The 21,200-nt window shown below is 30.6% G+C and overlaps 1 protein-coding gene and 1 long non-coding RNA gene across 4 annotated transcripts in view; both read left to right on the top strand.

Moving 5' to 3' along the window:
* Nucleotides 1-21,200, top strand: part of LOC118197241 (uncharacterized) — a 63,489-nt gene that overhangs the window by 33,544 nt on the left and 8,745 nt on the right. Inside the window, exon 1 of one of the 3 annotated variants that reach the window (XM_085823395.1) lies at nt 20,181-20,584. The exons of the other annotated variants lie outside the window; for them this stretch is intronic. The gene's annotated coding sequence lies outside the window, so the exon portion shown is untranslated. Of the gene's footprint in view, nt 1-20,180; nt 20,585-21,200 lie in introns of those variants that run through there. 3 annotated transcript variants of the gene reach the window in all.
* On the top strand, nt 190-5,845 carry LOC146995335 (uncharacterized). Its single transcript, XR_015043200.1, has 3 exons — nt 190-263; nt 2,800-2,889; nt 5,702-5,845. It is a non-coding gene; the product is annotated as an uncharacterized LOC146995335 (long non-coding RNA).

The following is a 21,200-nucleotide window of genomic DNA, read 5'->3' on the forward strand; positions in this document are numbered from 1 at the left end:
AAAATGAATTCGGCATTATTTAACTATTTCCCTATTAATTAATTAATTAGATAAAGAAAAAATTAGGAAATAGGTTTATTACGGAATAATGTAGGAAGTTCTACAGAACTATATTCTTTCGCGTCATTGTACATTGTATCCGGCAAACTACTAGTTCCTCGTATTCTTCCGCAAATCCGTAAACATCTGTCTGATTTGAAACGAAATCCAAAATGGCTGCGCCATGAGGTTAACTTGTATGGATATTTCTTGTTGCATGAAAGGTAAGTTCAGTTGCAATACTTGTATGTTTACTTTTTTTGCTTTTCGAATTTGTGTTATTTATGTCATTTTGACAGTTAAATGTTTCACAGCTTTATGAATTGTTACCATTCTGTCGTGAATTACGTGTATCTCAATGGCTGGCTATCTTTTCAAATATCTAATTTGCCCTGCTATCCAAATCTTTATGACTGAATTTTTTTTAGTCTAGTTTATGCATTCAGTTTCAAAATAATATGTGTGATCAGATTGCTTATTATTTTATTGCAGCAATAAATTTATGTTAAATAGTTTGAACAATTATATAAAAATAAGAGTTTGCATTGTTTTGTCCAAAATATGTATGGTTGAAACATTATCTTAATCTAGTTTGTAATTCAAGTTTTTTTGGGGGTACTGTTCTGTTATTGGGACCAGAATCGGAAATGTATGAACCTGTGTTCGTAAGTATGTGCATAGATGTTTGAATGTAGACACACACACATACAAATATACAAGCATACATAAATACATTTCTGAACCCGGTCCTGATAACAGAACAGTACCTTTTTTTAATCTTTTTTGAATATTTTATAAAATGATTAAGCATTTTTCAAACTGCATATCATTTTAAGATTCGACTTGCAGGAAGACAAAATATGGTCATTCAATCAAATGCTTATGATTGCTTTTAACATTTTCTCATAAATATTGTTTGCATTTTTATTGTATTTTAGATACTTTAGTTATGTAAAGTGAACATGAGAATATTAGGAAAGCTGAAGAATATGAATAGCTACCATAATACATGTATTTTTTCATCGAGCCCATTGTTTTAGAAACCAATGCACCATTATTATATGCTGGCTTATTTTATAGTTATATGCAGTTTAATTTTATGTTCATGTTACTGTAGTATTGTCATTATACGTAATAAAAGTATTGATAATTTTTGTTGAATCTTGCAAGTTGCCTAACATTCAGAATTATTGCTTCCGAATTTTACTGATAGGTTTTTTCGAGTTGACATAATCTGTCTGATAAATAAAATAAACTGGTGTTTAAATTATATGCATTTCTCTTAATGTTTCATTGAAAGTGAGATGGAAATACAAATGCTATCCAGAAAAGTGAATTCTTTTTGCCTGAAATAACAAACTGTACTAAATGATTAATGTTTATATCATTTTAGAAATGTCAATATTAAAGTTTCTCCCCCTTCTCTTCTTTGATTTTGAAATAATTTATAATAAAATAATGTATGCATAAGTTTAATTAATGTAAAGTGTCATTCAATAATATAATTTATTTTTGCTGATATTTTTATATTTCTTATCTGGGTTTTCTTTTGGTGTTAGAAGGAAGGAAAAGATTGTAATGTTTTAATTAAGGAAATAATTAAAACATTACAGTCTTTTAAATAACACAGTTACAGTAATGTTTATTGAAGCAATCAGTACTGTGTGATTGAATAATGTTAAAATGCATTGTTCATAAGGAAATTTGCTTATCTTTGTGTTATAGATTTTATTTTGACACAAGCTGAAATTTGAATTATTGGAAGCACTTTGAAAACCTGAATTATTTCCTGAATCATTAATCAGGCCAATATATAACGTACAAATTTTCATACAAAATTATTTCGAGCATATTATAAAGAGCTCATTTAATTTTATTATTTGTACAAATTTTAGACAAAAGTAGCATGTAACAGTTAAAGATTTATTGAAGCCTACTTGTTACTTGTGGTAACAAAGAAGTGTGAAAGATATTGCCACATTAGCGAACATGATGATCATTGATGCTTAGTTTAATAATATATTGAGAAATGCTGGGAACTTTCAGAAGTAGACATTTCGGAAATGATGGGCTTGATAAGAAATTTACATGGTTTTATTATTTATTCTTTAGTTAAGAATGGATTTTAGATGTTCATGTGAAAGAATTCTGTTTAATTATATGTGAAAGAATTGTTAAAGTTTGGCATTTAAAAAAATGAATTAATAATATGCAATTATCTTTTTATTATACATATATTACTATATATTTCTAATGCGCTATGTAAATGTCAGTGCTAAACAATTGAGATACTATTGTCAGGACAATCTTTTCTTATACATGAAAAATTCTGATACTTTCTTATCATCTACCCTCACAGCTTCAACTTAAGCTAAAACAGCAAGAGTATGCACATGATAATAGCAAACTATGAATATGCATACCACACACATGTATTTACATGCTTTATATTTAATCTTTATTTCTGAATAGTATTCCATTCGATGAAAAATATGTGAATATTGACCCAATATATATATTTTTGTGTATGTGCATCCTAAAATTTCTTGTTTCTTATAAAGTGCTTATTTGAATTACTACTTGTGAACAGAGCAGTAGATATGAACCATAAACTAACCATTTTGCCAATTTTCACAGCTTTGCAGATAGTCAGAAAGCACCAAAATTTGTAATAATGTTAAGTTTAAATGATGTTTTATACTTTTGTGTTAATTTTTCTATTCTATTAATTCTATTACTGTGTTATCAAACTTTCTGCAGGAATTTCAACTGGTTGAGATGTTATTACCATGTGGAGAAGAATTTGGTTTTCAAGCTAGAAAAAATTGCAGCTGAAGGATTTTGTAGAAGGTCAGTCAAACTGGTTTTAGTTAATTATAATTTAATTTTGGGTGAAGAATTCTCAAATTTATTTATCATAAGTGTCTAAAGGTCTTCTAACTTAAATTCTGCTTGTTTTTGAAATTTTTCATGACATTCATTCTTTGATTATTATTATTTTTTTAATTTACTAACTTATGTCCAGGCACATAATGTTGCATTTAATGCCATACCTTAAATATTGTAAAATGTTAAAATAATACATTTCACTTAAAAATGTGGTTGTGACAGTAAATTTTCTGTTACATTTAATCATATCTATAAACATTGGTATACATCATTTTTCAATAATCTGTATATTTTGTGCATTTCTTTTACATCCAAGATCTGGCATATGACTTGCTTTTCAAACTGATAACATGGTGTAATAATGTAATCTAATGGTTAAAGTTTACTATGGAATGGGCTAAATTTAATAAATTATTCTTTGATAGAAATTTATTCATGTGTTCAGTGTGTCTCATCTCTTTAAATTGCTAAAGTAAATTTTATGTACTTGCATTTAGGAATTTTGACTGTATCAGAGTAATTTTATTTCAGTTATTATAACATGCAAGGGAAAAAATTCATTCATAGCTCCGTATTTAAAATTAGTTAGAGTCCTTAATAAAGAGGGACGTTTTGTTGTTTTTAATGTTGATAGAGTTTAATTCAAAAATATGCCACATTAAGGGTTACTTTTTAACCTAATTTAAAATTTTCATTACTTTAACATGTCCAATAATTGTTATTTTAACTTCGATATTGTAATAATATCAAAATTCCTTACTTTTTGATAGGTAATCCAAATGTAAAACAAGAAAAGAAAAAATTAAAATCTAGAAGTATATTTATTTCATACCTCTAACAAATAAAAACAACACAAGCACTTTTTACTGTCTATCTGCATAGTGTGGCATGTCCCGTAAGACTGAGATTTGTATGGTCAAATCCATGTTTCAGTTAAAGGAAAATGTATGCACAGTCTTCTGATTTTCCCTTCGAATAAGGATTCTGTTTATACTAGCATAAGAAATATATTAGTTAATGCAGTGTTATACATCAATATTTATAGACAATTATTGTGGCTATGTTTATTATAATTTTGTTCACTGTAATGGCTGTAGTGCCTAAACCATCATGCTGTGTAAACAAAACTCAAATCTTCATCTCTGCATACTGCTCCACTAGTGTTTAAACCACTGAAATGGTGATTATGGTAGAACATCTTTGATAAAAATTTACTCTAATGTAACCCTTGGCGAATCATTTCTTTTTTTTATGTCAAGATCGTCACCTGAGAGGATCGGCACCAATTTCAAGGTGGCCGCTACACAAAACCAAAATAAGAAGTCAAAGGCATACACGAACTCTGTGTCCATGTACACATCGACCTATTAAAACAGAGAACTGCACAAACTGGGCATTGTGCACTGCCTTAACTTTGTCCATGTACACATTGATCTATTTTCACTTTAAGAAAATCAGAAAGTTAAAAATATCATAGTTACCAGAAAAAAATTGCCACTGCCTAACACACAGACAACCAAAAATACACAAACAGAGAGGAATAAGTTACCAAAAATACATATTTCCTAACATAAAAACATTAAACAACAAATCTTCTAACAAAAATTAACACACAGAGACAAAAAAATAAATGAAACATCATTTTTTTAACATACCTTTTTTTTTCACATGCATATGTTTAGGCTTCCCACCACCATCCTCCAGGTAAGCAATTCAATTAAATTTTTCATCTCTTAGTCACCTCAGACATACTCAAACGATGGTACCCACACCAAAATAATAAATAGCATGTTCAAAATACAAGACCATACCACTTCCGTGCAACCAAACACAGCAATTGAAAAGAATGGTAAGAACCAAAAACCTGGGTCCGTACAAAAGGTTTACTATTAAAAAAAGTAGCCCAAAACTAAATTTATCACAACACATTGGCAATATTTGCAGAAATAACTCCTTTTTATTGACAAAAAAAAATTTTTTTTTTTTTCCAAAGGCTACTTTCGCCAACATTATCAACATTAGGGTTACCGAAAAACTTATTTGACACAACGGGCTTCCACATTTCACAAACAACCAATACCACTTTGCGATTTTTTTTCAGACAGAAGCCAAGGTGTACCATACAGTAAAGATTAGCCACATCTTCATTTACTACTGTTACAAGTACTTTGGTAAATTTCTGCGGTTAAATTCAAAAGTTTAAAATTGCATTAACATGATCAGATTTTATTTTCTGCACATAGCTAACAATTACTTATGAGTTGTCAGATAAATGTTACCAGATGCAGTTAATTATTTTTTACTTGCCAATCTCGTGAGACAAGTTTTTTTTTTTTTTTGCTCCTGCAAGACTTTACTTTGTGTTGCAAAATAAATTCATTCTCACTCTTTTTGGACTTGCCTACACATTAAATTTAAAATAGTTTTATGAATAGGTAAGATGTGATTATCATAATTTTGTTTCTCTCTTTATCTTGGCAACTTTATATGTTGATTCAGTATCCAGGTTACCTACCAGTGGCTGATTGATAAAACTGCTCATATGTTCAGCTGGTGGTTTGAGTTTATTTTCTGACATAAAAAATTTTAAAAGGCATCCCCCATGTTTATTTTACTATAATCGAAAAATCAAATAATTGCTACTCTGTTTATAGGTGCTAAATGTTAAAATATTTTAAATGTTTCCTTTAATTTGCATTCTAATAGTCATTTGTTTAAATTTAATTATGAATTATATTCACATATAGTAATTGTGAGTGTTTTTTTATTTTAGGTGCTGTGAGAGGCAATGACAGAGATCCAATTTATCAAGAGTTCTTATATATATATAAGAATACATGGATATAAGATTGTTTTTCATGAATTCAAATAAAATGTGATAAATTGGATTAATAAAAACTATTTTGAATTTTGAAAAGTGTTTTTCCTCTGTTAATCATAATATAGCGCCATAAATTTCTGAATGTGTTTATTTTTCATCCAAATAAATAGTTTTACAAAAATTTGTCATATTAATAGATATTACATAATTTAGCATTATTATACATATTTATTATAGCAGATTTAGCTGAACTACTTTTTTAGTCTCTCTGCAGATGAAGTCACAAAGGTAAGTGGTTAGATATTTTTCTGTATTCCCCATTAAGTAATTTTATCTGGTAAATTACCATTACTTATATACTAAAGGTGAAAGAATAAGCTTTCCTTGAAAATACAAAAATTTGCAGATATTTCAAAAAATTGGTATACGTAAAGTTCTTAAATTGCCACATATGCGAAACTGAAAATGTTATATATGAAATAGTTCATAAATATAAATATTTTCACTATTTTTTAACTATAATTCACTGCATTTGTTATATATAATCACAGTTTAAGGTAGCAGTGCTTTTCTCACTGTGATTTCTCATGTATTTTGATTCATAAATACACGTACATAAATCCACGTATTTTGATTTCTCTTTTGAGACCGAATAAAAACTGAACTAAACATTCTCGTTGACATTGAGAGTTGAATAAAAGCTCACCTCAAAATAAAATGAATTAATAAATTTATGGAAAATTTTACATAGCATATATTGAGCAGAAAGTGTAAACTGAATATACTTAATGGAATTAATAATTGGTGGAGTTGATTGCAGAATAAAATGCCTTAATTGCATGGTAAACAGTAGATCTTTTGAAGTTTTTCTATGTTGCGTAAAATGCAGATTTAAATTTTTGATATTGATTGTCATATAAATGGCAATTACTGTTTTATTTTGCTCTTAAATGAATGGTTAGTAATAAAATTATGGATGAGACAACCTTTAACATGCGCTAGAATTTACAAAGTTTAATTTGGTGCTGATTTCAACGGGTAAATTTCATTTTACTGAATTTTGCGTAAAATAATACCGATGAACCATTGCAAATTATTTTCAAAACTTTTTTTTTAATCTAAAAGGGCTATTAGTTTTGAAATGTGACTTCATATTGTCAATCGTAAACTTGTTTCGCTTTTCATTCAAGTCTTGCCATTTGGCAAAATTTAACATATTTACCTTTAAAATCTAATATATTATTGACTAACAAGCCAAGCTATTTAAAAGCATTACACACAATTCTTAACAATGCTTTTTTTAATTTTTAATCTGATTGATTTAAAATGCATTTAATTCATGATATATCTAATTGAAAACATTTTAATATTTTTACATAATTACATGATATATTTCTTCATTTTTCAAATATATAGAAGATATATAACTTTCTGGTGTCAGTATCTTATAAAATGTTTTGCTATTTCTACTGCCCCATCTGTATTGATAATCTATGCATTCATAAACTTTTAGCCTCTTTGAGTGACTGCTAAAATCTGAGGCCTTTCAGATTTTTTTTTTTAATTGTGTGAGCAGAAAGATAGAATTTTAGAAGAGCTTCTTGAGTTACCTTTTGAATGATATAAAGAATTGTTAACATAATGTCAAATTTTTACAACTAAATATTAAATATATAAAAAAGCCTGCAGCATTCTCATGTTACGAAAACATATTTATTTATTCTGAGGCTAGGAGTTGATTTAGTTTTAAAAATACAATTTATTTCTTTTAACAATTTCCCAACAGTGTCATCAAAACACTATAAATTCCTTACATGTTTTAAAGAAAGATGATTCATTTATGTAAAGATTATTAAATGGCTAATTTTATTATTCAATTTTTAATACAAATTAACTGATTTTGTAAAATAATTTAATTATGAATAATTCAATTTGGGGTCTATTGGATGTTTAAAAATGATCAAAAGATTTTTAATATCTTAAAAATAAAAGCAAAATTTTCAGTTTTAATATTTTTTATTAATAATTCATTTTAAATTCCTTGCTCAGTTTTAATATATTCACAAATTCAGATTTAAAAACAAAATAAGTTGTATAAATATTTTCAACATTTCTGATTTTTCCATAGCAACCATAGGAAAAGGATTTGAGACTATCTGTGTAAAAAAAGTAGGTTTTAGATCATCATACCTTCACATACTTTCACTGGAATTTTCCTCTGTATATATACTGGGATGTGACACTAAGCAGTTGAGAGTATGTATTTAAGAGGTTAAAGGGATATTGTAACTAGTGTTTCAAATCCTGATAACATCCCATACGCTGTCGGTGAGACGTAGATAGGATGTCCTAAGGATATACTGGGATGTGACATTAAGCGCTCAGGAGGATGAGTTTAAGAGGAAATTGGGATATTACGGGATGTCCTGAGGATGTAGTAAGTAGGACTTTTAAATCCTCATAACCTCCCATATGCTGTCGATGGGACATAGATAGGATGTTTTTAGGATATAATGGGATGTGCTTAGGAGGTTTGTGGGATATCCCGGGATGTCCTGAGGATGTAGTAAGTAAGGAGTTCATATCCTAATAACATCCCGCACGCTGTCGATGGGACTTGGTTAGGATGTCCTGAGGATATCCCGGGATGTGACATTAAGCACTCGGGAGGAGGTGTTTAGGAGGTTCGCGGGATATTCCGGGATGTCCTAAGGATGTGCGCATATCCCGCGAGCAACATCCTTGGGATATCCCAAGGATGTTTTTGTGCTATGTGGGCCACACCAAGATTCTACCGTCAGAACCAAATATATTAAATTTACTCTCATCAGCAAATATAACTTCATTCCAGTAATCAGAATTCTTATTTATGTTGGATTTTGCAAAAGCCAGTCTGAGTTTTCTATTCTTTTCACTTACGAAGAATTTTTTCCTGGCTGCTCTACCGTCATATCCAGCAGATTAAATTACTCTTCTAATAGTCTCAGGATTAACAATTACAATTACTCCATATAATGCTTGTAAATCAGCAGAAACTTTAGGAGCACTCATTCTTGGATTCTTTTTAATATTTCGAACGATAATTCGCTTTATTCCATTGGATAGTAGCTTTGATGGTCGGCCAGGTCTTCTTTTATCCTGAATCATATGATTCTTTTTATATCGTTTAATGATATTGAAAACTATTGAATGACTCAAGTTAACTGTTTCAGCAGTTTCTCTAATAGATTTTCCACGTTCAATATGCAAATTAATAACTCCTTATTTCGAATTTCAGGCAAAGTTTCTTTTCGTTTAGCATTCATGGCTGCACAGAGCTAAAAAACACAAAATTGCCAAACCAAACTGGAGAGAAATACTGCAGACGATTTTATAAATTATTGCCAATTGCTTTTGAGTAAAAATAAAAACCTCCAAAAATATTGTTATTGTAGTACGTAGTTAGTATCTAATGGTGTCCCATCACTTATGTGAGCCATTTTTTGCTCCGTTCTGAACAATTGTATTTTTATTAAATTAATATTTTAATATTTTGAGAAAATGTATCTTATGTAATAATTTGTTACTAAATTTAAGTATGAAACACACCCGCAAAAAATTTGTACATGTTTTTAAAATTTATTTTATTACAGTTTCCTTTTGTAAAGCACAAGTGTCCCATCACTTTTGTGAGATTTTGTGAGACACTGTATATAGGACTATGCTTTTACTTACAAAGCTGTTGGACTTTGTTTTACTCATCTAGTATTTTATCATCTCATTTTACTATTCTGTTTACATAAAATAACTACGTTTTACTACTGCAAAACTTAAAAGTTACTATTCTGTTTACGTTTAAAAATCACATTTTAGTGCTTTCATTTAGTGCGCCTAAAAAATTCGCCAAATTTGGAAGGCCAAAATAGTTTGGCGCCAACTTACCCGGCTTATGAAATTTTAGCCACTAAAGGTATAAAGACCTTAACCGGAAGGATAAGAACAACATAATTCAATCATTTTTAAAGCAAAAGATGCACAATTTACAAACATATAAGAGTAAAGAAACTGAGGTCACTGAGCCGGGGGTGGCTTGGCAAATGCGGTCAAGAGCAGGAGACTGACGTTAATTACGGAAGGGGAAAGTAAACGGCTGTGTCAGGGATCATAAGAGGAGATTTATTTTTTTAAAAAAAGTGTTTTTAGGTCTCATTCAGTATCAGTAGATCAGGAATAAAATCTTGAATGGAGCTCTCCTCTGTGTTTCACTAAGTCAGTAACGCGTACAAGGATGCACACGGTACCGGAATGGAGACAAATTACATAGGATACGAAAAGTTTTGAAGTGCTCTTTTACGTGTTTATTAAACAGCTTAATAATATTAGTATGCACTTTTGGTTTATCAATAAATAATTAATTAATATTAATAAATTAATAAATACGTTTTTTAATAAAATAGTACATAAACATATCAGTAATAAAGTATTTACAACTATTTTAGTAATAGTAATAATTAGTAAATATCCATATCATTAATGTAATTAATGAAAAGCATTTGAAACCAAAATAGGATTTGCATTAATAAATTATAGTTAAGAATAGTGGCCCCCATTGTTCTGATTATTATTGGAATAATTTAAAGATTAAATCCGATAGTAGCTTAAGATGGTTTTGCAGTTTGAAAAACAAGAATATAACTCATTTTGATTCACCTTTCTTTTCTTTATGATTGACGAATATCCGTTTGCCATACACGTGATCAAATAGGGAGTAAGTGTTTAATCCATAAGATAATAAGTATTGATTAACATTTCCTATAACTACTTCTAATTAAGGCTTCCTTCCTTTCCCCTTAATTTTGACTCGCAGCTTTTAATTGTAGACTAACTAGGATATGAGCATAGGATCTACCTTTAAAAAATGGGATTTTTTTTAAACACTGTGCAATGACAATGCTTAGTAATAATAGTTTTAGAGTCACTAAGAATAATTTTCTGGATTCCCATACTGATTTTTTTTCCAAGAGATATTAAAAGTTGCAATTGACGAGTATGAGCAATAATACATATACTATATATAACGTAAGCATACCATAAAGAAAAATGAACCCCAACAAAAGCTGATCGACTGTTATTGAACTCTAAAGAGGGGTTTATCAGAGGGAAAATGGCAATTAAAATTCCATTTAATTGATTTTAATTATTTATTTACTGTATCGATTTATTACTAATTGTAATGGATTGGAGTATTTATTTGAATATGAATTAGCTGAATATTTAAAAAAAATATTATGACTGCGAGAATAGAAAAAACATTTTTTGAATATCTGCTTTCTTATAGAATGCAGATGAATTCATTTTTACTCAATGAAAATCAAAATTTAGTAGCTGATTAATCTGTCTTGTATCGAGTACCTTAGTTCAGTGATCCGTATTAATGTGCCCTTTTTTAAAAAAGTTAAATGCTTCAAGAATAATTAGAAAAGAGGAAATATGGTGAAGCTTACAAAAAGTCTACGAAGTGAAGTAATTCCGTAGAATATTTTCTAACTCTTTATGATTAAATTACATTCAATTATACTTAATAAACGACATGTAAATATAATTTAATGTATATGTGTGGATGTGTGTGTGTGGCTTACTAGCAGCTGAGCGGTAAAGTCGTTGAACTCCGGCAGATCGATCCGGGTTCGAATCCCGGTGAACGGGATGGCTGTATTGGCGTTTTCGTGGTTTTCCCCACGTGTAACGTGCGTAAGAGTCATTTTTGCTTAGAAAGTTCTCCGCGTGGCACCCTTACCCTTAGGCAAATAGCCGTCGAATGCTTTGCTATAATCAAACAAACCAGACCAAACAATAGATATATAAATAAGTAGCTTAAAAAACTGCTATATTTTATGTATACTTATAAAGTAGTATTTAAATATATACAATGATTAAAAGAAAGGAAAAGTCGGATCTTAACTGATTGCATGTAATGTAATCCCTATAAATGCCTTAACAATTCTTTCTCACTTAAAGTCGTAACCCAAAAGGAGAACAAGTAAAATTAAACTTCAGATATGTATAATACAAAAAATACAAAATATAAAAATAAATTATATGTTTACGAAACCTAACTAACCATTTATATTGATATTACGGAAACATACGTATGGTAATGAACATTGTATAATAAAGATATTTTTCTTTGATATTTTATACCTTGTTCTATATTTTGTTCTGTTTATATATAATTATACATAGATATATATAATTTAAGGATTCCATATTAACTACTACATATAAAACCCAAAAGTGCACCAATAATGTATTTTTAGGTATTATTTAACTTCATTCTGAAGAATTTTTTGAAGTCTAGTTTGCGTTAATTTATTCATAAGTCTCAAATAAAAAAAAATTATTGTTTATATGTCATTAGAAAATTAACCAAAGAGCAGCGACCACAATGTAATTGAGAAACAGTCCTTAGCCGTGAAAAGGTTGAAAGCCATTCGGTTATGACTATTATCTCACATACTCAGCTACTTCGCATACATGGAACATAGCATTCGAAACGAAAAACTCAATATTTACTACAAATTCATTCGTGTAACAAATATCTGTCTTTCTACACCTATGGCTTTAAAAAAAGATGCTATTTATCTTACAGTTTATCGTTCAATAATAAATTTTCATTGTACAAAATTCCATTCATTAGAAAAATTCAATTTGTATTTTTTTCTGTATAAAACTGAATGTAGAGAAGTAACATGTTTAAACGGCCTCCCACATTTTCTCAAGACCCCGAGCAAGATTATCCCCTCCTCGTCGGCTCTCCCTCTGAAAAAAGGGATGGTAAATTTACGACCTGACCGCATATGAGGTGATTTCGGATATATAACGTTTGGTGCCGCTGATTGCAATCAAAATACGAGGTGCACATCTGCATGTTATAGCAGTCCTATATACAAAATTTCAACGTTCTGAGGCTATTCGTTTTTGAGTTATGCGAGATACGTACGTACAAATGCTACTAAAAATTCTCTTCAGAATTCATTTTAAAGCAGTTTTATAATTTTTTTGGAGGAAAAGTTTTATTTTGTATTTACGTACAGATGTCCTTCAAAAACATAGTTAAATTGCATTCGACAGCGGTCAAAATGGATATTTTCGTTGAAATATGCTGCCTGAAACTTTTCGCGATTACAATACTTCCTTTTTACTTCGTGCAAGAAAATTTAAAAAAAAAAAAAAAAAAGAAAAAAAAGGAGAGTACATGGGGAGAAGAATAATATGAAGAAAATGCCAGGGTTTCTCTAGTTTTTTTAAATGTGTTATAACAATTCTTATTTAAAAAATAAAATTTGTATGTAAAATTTCTGAAGTCTTTTTGATATGTTGAATATGTCTGCTGACTTGCGATAAACATTGGTAGTTAAGGAATCTAAAGTATCGAAAAATATCCGATTTACACCCGATAAGTATATTTTACCTTTTCATCTGTAAAAAATAGCCAAATAGCTCTAAAGATGGTTGTGTTGTTAACAAATAAATACCAATTGTGACATTAAATCATATTTCAGTGTCAAATATTATAGAAAAAATGTGAAGAGTTGCTTTTCCATTAAACAAGAATTGGAAATTTGAATTGTTTTAGAACTGCAATTTTTATTTCCTTCACAGTAAATTTAATTCTTTTGTTTTCGGACAGTAGTAAATTACAGTCAAAAGTCGTTAATCCGGAATCGTCGGGACTTCGGCGATTCCGGATTATAGATCATCAGTTTAAATCTGGTAAGATAGCATGCAGAAATTATAAAATTAAAAATATGAAACCGTAATTTATGAAATAAAGAACAATTATGATCTAAAGGGTTTCAAAATAATAAAAAAAAATAATAATAAAAAAAAAAACCACCACCTTAATATTTAATTGTTTACTTTATTAAACATTTCTTTCAATGTAAGTTGTTTAAGTTGCTTCGTTTTATGTGATGATACTTTCTCTTTAATTCTATAAACAGACATAATTTCTTGTTCAGTTACAATGTTCTGCTATTAAAGTCTTATAATTGCTGTGTCGAGAATACCGACTAATTTGTCAATCGAAATTTTTTCGTTTTCAATAACTTCTGTGTCACTTTCTTCTTTATCGGAAGCGAATTATAATGACGAGGAATTTTATTTAAATCATATCAAAGACGAAGTACATCGAGATGAAATACTACATTTAGTAAGGAATTGTAAGCCAAATAAAATAAAAACATCTGCTCTAAAGATAAGAATAGTGCTGACAGATTAATTTCCAATTCATTGCGCGCCGCGGCGTTTAGGCCTTACCCCCCCCGGTCCGCAGAGCAGCGTGAAATTGATAAACAGATTTCAGAATGGTTTGAGAAACGAAGGATATGCCTTTGTCCATTTTTTGCAGCAATTCCACTTTTTATGTAATGGACTTCTAAACATACTTTCGCTTTGTAGATCCTTTACATATTAGTAAATATATATCGGAAATTCTATTTGACATAATGGAAAGTTCAAGCTTACTTTTATAAAATTGCTTTAACAGTCTGCAAAAAATAATAAGCCGGATCCAATTCGAAGATTAAGGAACAACACAATCTGCAACATTAACTGAATTAGATAATTTTAGCTTAGCTTATACCGTCCGTTATACATTAAACGCACAAGCGTAAACGTATTACGCGCATGCGCACACGCCTATTCGCAGCCTTAAAAGTCTTACGCGCATGCCTCAATGCGACGCATGCGCAGAAAGTTTGTAGCTTTGAGGTCCGGATTATAGATCATTCCGGATTATGTGTGTCCGAATCAACGACTTTTGTCTGTATTATGAATGTGCTAAATAATTAAATGAGTAAGAGTTTAAGTACATAATTGCTAATAGTTAAATACATATTTTTTTCCTTAAGTACCTAATTACTAATCCATACATAATTAACTATTTTTTTAGCAACTATTTCACAGAAGATTGATTACATGTACACACAAGAGAAACAAAATACGAAGTGCGACGCCTTAGTGCCACTAGTAAAAACAAAATGCAATCAGGAGGAAAAAAGAACAATATACAATAAAGAATCTGAGCAACCATTTGTATAATACATATACAAAATTACATATTACTAACATTTAGGATCGCCCTTGCATTTACTGAAATTGGGGTCCCTAGTATCATAACAATAGTTAACAACCACAGGATTGTCCAGAAGTTCCTGTTTATCATAAAATGCCCTAGATAGGCGGCAATAAAAATCACAAAGATCCTCTATTCTTAACTCTTTACGAATTTGGCTATTCCGAATGGACCAGGGGGCATTACATATCATACGCAATACCCCGTTTTGGGCAGCTTGTAATTGCCATTTCAAACTTTTGCGCGAGTATGCCCAGATGAGGCATACATAACTAAGAATTGGACGCAACATGGTTTTGTAAATGAGCAACTTATTATCAATAGATAGAACACTGTTTCGAGCAATTAAGGGGAAGAGTGAAGCTTTACTAGCTCGAAACTTCCTGAGTATATGTGTAACGTGTGGGTTCCATGTAAGAGACTGAATCAATTGAGGATCACCCCAAGATAAGGGACCTGCTTGACCCAGGGAATGTCCACACCATACATTTGCAGGTGAGTCGGGAAATTATTTTGGTTGTTTATTGTGTTAAATTTCCTGTTTTTCTCGAAAAGGCGCCGTCTTGTGGACATTTTGGAACTATTTTTTTTTTTTTTTTTACCCCGAATTTCCGTGAGCGCATCTCGTGTATAGTCGTTATAGCCCATATACAAAATTTCGTTGCGTTCCGTTCACCCGCTTGCTCTGTAAGATGCCGTTTATAGGGGCAGTTTAATTATAACCACCGGTATATATAAAATTGTTTAGGCATCGCTGCATTACGTCATTACTCAAGTTGTCATGTGTTGATAAACATGCAGTGTTGAAAGCAAAATATAGTAAATAATGATTCGCCAGTTTGGCGTCAGGAATTTAAAATATTAGGTGTAAAATCAACGATGTTTCTATGTAGAATGTTTCGGTTTGAGATGTATGCAAATTATTGATAAATAATCAGGGTTCGTACGGTCCTTAAGAGTCCTTAGATTTTTTGGAATCGATTTTTGAACCTTAAAAGTCCTTAATTTTGGCCAAAATCAGCAGAAGGTCCTTAATTTTAATCATCTGAAATTTCTGTCTTCTTTTACGACTGGTACTTTGAGTGTGAATCAGCATTTTGAGGAATATTTTTGGCGATTCACTGCCGTATATATGGTTATCTTTTGAATGGATTCATGAGTTATAATTTGTTTCTATTCCTAATATAAATGATGGGATACTCGAGTTTCTAAGCAAGAAGTGAAACATTAGCATTTCGAAATTCATTTTTTTCTAGTAAAGAGCTCTTAAACAACTTTTCGCTTTTGGGGATGTGAATTATTAAACGGTTCTAAATTTGGCGACTTTTCAACATTTTGGCGATTTTAAGATTAGTTTCTATAGAAACTTTTTAATTCCGAGATCTGAGAATTTTTCGACGATTTTTTTTAAAACATCGCAACATTAATAAATTTCATTAATGTAATATATTGAAATTATATTTAAAAATTAACATTAAAATAAAACACTTTTATTTTTCGCTGTCGTATTATATGACAACTTGTTATACAATATTTTAAATCTTAAAAATAAACAAGGTATAATGCTATAAAGCACAATTTACGAAACAACTGTTAGCAAAAGCAAAATAAGCTATGTAATTAATTAATGTCTTGTTTTTAATTTTTTCATAGTAAGAGTTTTTCCCATGTAATTGTATCATAATATTCAAAATTCTCAGAATATGCATTAGTTTTCTCTATGAAATTAATTTTATACTTTTCCCTCCATTTTTTTTTCCAAAATATTTCTGTCTTTTTGCTGTTACAGAAATACTGGGATAAGTTTTTTTTAGGATTTTAGACATTGCAGCTTGGAAAGTTTAGAAAGATTTTAAGGCAAGATTTATAGACCCACGATTCTAGTAGATTCGAGAAATATTTGACAAAATGAAAAACGTCTCCATGGTATCAACATGTAATGGATGTATTCTACAGAAAGTTTGCAATGAATTTTTTAATTTGTGGCAAACATCTGGAAGAACAATATTGAATGTTTCACATAATATTTGAATGTTTTACTTCTGATACTAGAATCTTAACATGTTTATTTTCTCTATTTTTCACTAGACAGAAGCATGGAAAATATCAAAAATGCTTCTGATCTTATCACATGAGCAGGCATTAATATTTTTTAATGCACAATACACATAGCTGGCACTAGGCATTTTCCCACCTGATGCAATCTCTGTGTCTGTGTTTTATTTTTCGCTGTCATATTATAAAGTTTCATTTTTTCAACTTATTATATAAAATTTTGAATCTGAAAAATAAACAAGATATATAAACAAGATTGTGCTCTATAGCACAATTTACGAAACAGCTCTTAGCAAAAGCAAAATTAGCTATGTAATTAAAAATGTCTTCTTTTTAATTTTTTCATAGTAAGAGCTTTTTTCCATATGCATCTCAGAATATGCATCAGGTTTCTCTATAAAATTAATTTTACACTTTTTCTTCCTTTTTTTTTTTTTTTTTTTTTTTTTTTTCCCAAAATATTTCTGTCTTTTTGCTGTTACAGAATTGATAGGAATAATTTTTCTTTAGAATTTTAGACATTGCAGTTTGGAAGGTGTAGAAGGCAAGATTTATAGACCCACGATTCTAGAAGATTTGAGAAATATGTGACAAAATGAAAAATATAAAAAATGTCACCATGGTATCAACATGTAATGGATGTATTTTAAGAAAGTTTGCAATGAATTTCTTACTTTATGGAGAATATCTAGAAGAACAATGAAAACATAATATTTGAATGTTTTACTTCTGATACTAGAATCTTAACATGTTTATCTTCCCTTTATTTTCTCTACTTTTCACTAGACTGAGGCATGGAAAATATCAAAAATGCTTTTAATCTTGTCTTATGGGCAGGCACTATAGAGAGGAATTTTTTTTATTAATAAAGAAACTGAAAACTTACAATTTAAAAGATTCATCTAATATGTCTTATTGCATCATACACATAGCTGGCTCTAAGCATTTTCCCACCTGATGTGATCTCTGTGGATCCTAAATTCTGCTGCCTAGTGCCTTTCTAAATTCTGCTTCTAATGCCTGCTCTAAATTCTAAAAGTTTTGCTATTTCTAGATTTTGTTGTTCGGTGTGTCACTAAATTCTAGAAATTCTGCAACATCAGCTCTGTAACTGGCCTTCACTATATATATTTCATATTGCTTCTGAATGTTCATATTACTAATGAAATAAAATTAGCCGCTTTTTCTGTACATTATAAATGCATTTAGTGTTTTTAGAATAACATAAATCTTAGTTAAATCCAAAAATTCTAAAATGAAAAGGAAACGTGTTGAAGAAGAAAAACTGAATACATAATGGAAATTATTCTTCAAAGATAGGTGCAGTTATTATTATGTAAATTATCCAATTGTTTATGATTTCAACCTTTACTATAATTTCCCATTTCTATTTCCTCATATGATAGTTTATTGAGCCAGATTAAATTAAAATTAAATTGTATAATCGTTGACCACTAGTCCACATTATTAGTTTGAATTTGAGTGTTCTTGTTTAATTACATCACTGTGAGCTGTAATTGATTTTGTTAGCATCAGAACATGTCTTTATGTTCTAAGTTCTTTTTAAAAAAAGCGGCTTATTTAAACCTTTGTCTGATATTGGAGTTAATTTCAGGCATAGCGATAATATGCTTCACGTTTATCGAGGGTTTTGGACTATTTAACTTTTCCCAGATCAAATAAACCCTCATAGGTACATTGTGGAGAGGTTCACAAGTGAGGAGATAAAGCATGCAGAAACTAGTGAGTGCATTGGTTTGAATATTGAGACAAATCTCTAATTGTTAGAAAAGATGTTTAAAGGAGAAAGAAATTGATATAAACTAGCCAAAATGTCTGCGAAGGCTTCAAATTAAAATGATGGATAAATATCTTGTTGATTGGCAGGGGCGTAGCTAGAGTTTCAAGCGCCCGGGGACAACTGAAGAATTTGCGCCCCTTTTTGTGTGCCTAGAATGGAAAACATTTCATTAAAAAATTTCATAGCATCAATTTGGTCCCCCCCCTTGGATGCTTGGCACGGGGACAGATGTCCCCCCCTTGCTGCACTCTAGCTACACCGCTGTTGACTGGTGTTGTTACAAAATATAAATGTTTTGTAGCTTTTAATGTGTAATTAATTATCTTAATATCGTTTAAGAATCTGTGTCATGAATTACATATATTTTAAACTGTGAAATTTTATTAGCTTTTGATTTTAATAGGGCTTTTTTAACAAATATTGTTAAAAAATAAAATTTAATAGTGGTCATGTAAATCCATAATGACTAAGGTTATCAAACTACCTAACTTAATTATTTATAACTAACTGCTTACCCTTAAAAATTATCTCTACATAAGTGTGTTATTGCCTTTCATTAAAGTGAGTTATTGCCTTTCATTAATGCTCACTGTGGTCACAAGATAAAATATAAAAATGTAAAAATTCAAGTAAAACCTATTCAATGCATCTACTGAGACTTAAAATAATACAAAACAACTTATCACCTCTGGTGCTTTAATGGCTTATTGGAACCTTAAAGTATATTAACTGGATTACAAACCTTGGAACTGTAGATGAAGCTATGACACTAACTGCATCAAACAGAGCCTGACTAACTTTCAACACTTGCCAACTTTGCCTACATCAGGCCTTTCAGATTTGTTCTAATCAGCAGGTCTCTCTCTAGACAAACAACAATAGTGACAACATTCAGTCTTTTGTTATGAATCGTGCTGATTATGATCTTACTTCTCATTTTAACCTATGCAGTTTGACATTAAATCTACTTACTATTTACTAAACCTCTAGATGGACCAAGTATGTGACAAAATGAGACATTAAGCTAACTGTTAGTAAAACGTAAATGTCGCTTATCTTCTTTCAAATATGACCAACTATTATAAGTGTAAAATATTTAATGCTACTTGATAAATTACATAAAGTTTATTTTATTCTCAAACTTATTAACAATTATCTTAATTCATGTTTAGTAATAATGCGTACTACTTAGGGATCTATTTTATTTTTAGGATGGTATTACAAAAGTGAAATTTAAGCATAGATAATATCTTCAATAGAGTTTATTCAGTTCCCATTTGCTCATAGGTCCTTAATTTTTTTCATTAATGGTCCTTAAAACAGGGTTGCCACGCTACCCGGAAAACCGGGAGAACCGGGAAAAGTCAGGGAATTCGAAAATTGACCAAAAAATTCGGGGAAAAGTCAGGGAATTTAAGTATTTTTGTCAAAATCTGGAAGTCAGGGAAGTTCATACAATGATCCCGCCAAAAAAAGCGATTTTTGCGCCAACGTCGGAAGAGATAACTTTTTTGGCGAATTGCCTATCACGTGAGTGTCTGCTGGCATAGAGCCAATTTTCGCAGCTCCAATTTGATTACCTTCCAGAAAGGCAAAGCAAGTTTCCCGCAATGGTTTGGTTTCCAGTATTCTCGAGAATCGCATGTGCAGTGCATGAACTAAAGAAAGTACCTGTTCTCGTATAAAACAAAATGGGTTTAATCTTAGCATACGGTACCATAGAGGTTAGAATCAAAGAATATGTATTGTAAAGAAGGAAAACCTCTCTGCAACAGACGTGGCTCCGTTCCATCATAGAGGGAAACAGCTGTGCATGCGTGATATATCTGCCGCCAAAGCTGGAAACCGGTGTCGAAGTTCGAAGGTCACGTTATCAAGAGTTCATTAAATGAATATCCTTTAAAATTTCTTTAACCACTTGCGCTAAAAAGACGTGCCACGCACGTCGAGATGTTTTTGTTTCAAACTGCGAGCGACGTGAACACCACGTCGATAAGCATTTATCGCAAAAATGAAAATAACATTGTGCACACGTCGCCTAACAACGAGATTGTTTATTTCTCGAGTTACAGCTCTGGATTGCACTCGCAGATGCGGAGCGGCGTAAATGAGACACTTTACCACTTGCTATATTATAGCGCACGGCACCGCAACCGTGAAGTTTAGTCTTAGCGCAAGTAGTTAAACTCTAAATTAAAAGAAAATATTTTTTGGCGCAAGTAAATTAATTCATAGGTTAGTAATTTTCAGGGGGGGGAACTACGAAAATCCGTTTTTAAAATTATTGCGAAAAATCCAAGAAGAAACGATCGCGGAGAGGGAAATTCTGGCCGCCAGGTTCCGTCGCCAAATTCCTTGGCAAATTTTCCCTCCGCATTCTAGCGGCGTAATAGCATTTTACTTGTATGGAAAATTTTCTTCTTTACATAGACCAAAGAATTAGAGATTCTTTGCATAGACGTTTTTTGGTTAAAATAATC

Source organism: Stegodyphus dumicola, chromosome 9 (genome assembly GCF_044657685.1).
Source record: "Stegodyphus dumicola isolate Sdum_Otavi_A_Nest chromosome 9, ASM4465768v1".
In the NCBI taxonomy this organism is placed as follows: Eukaryota; Metazoa; Arthropoda; class Arachnida; order Araneae; family Eresidae; genus Stegodyphus; species Stegodyphus dumicola.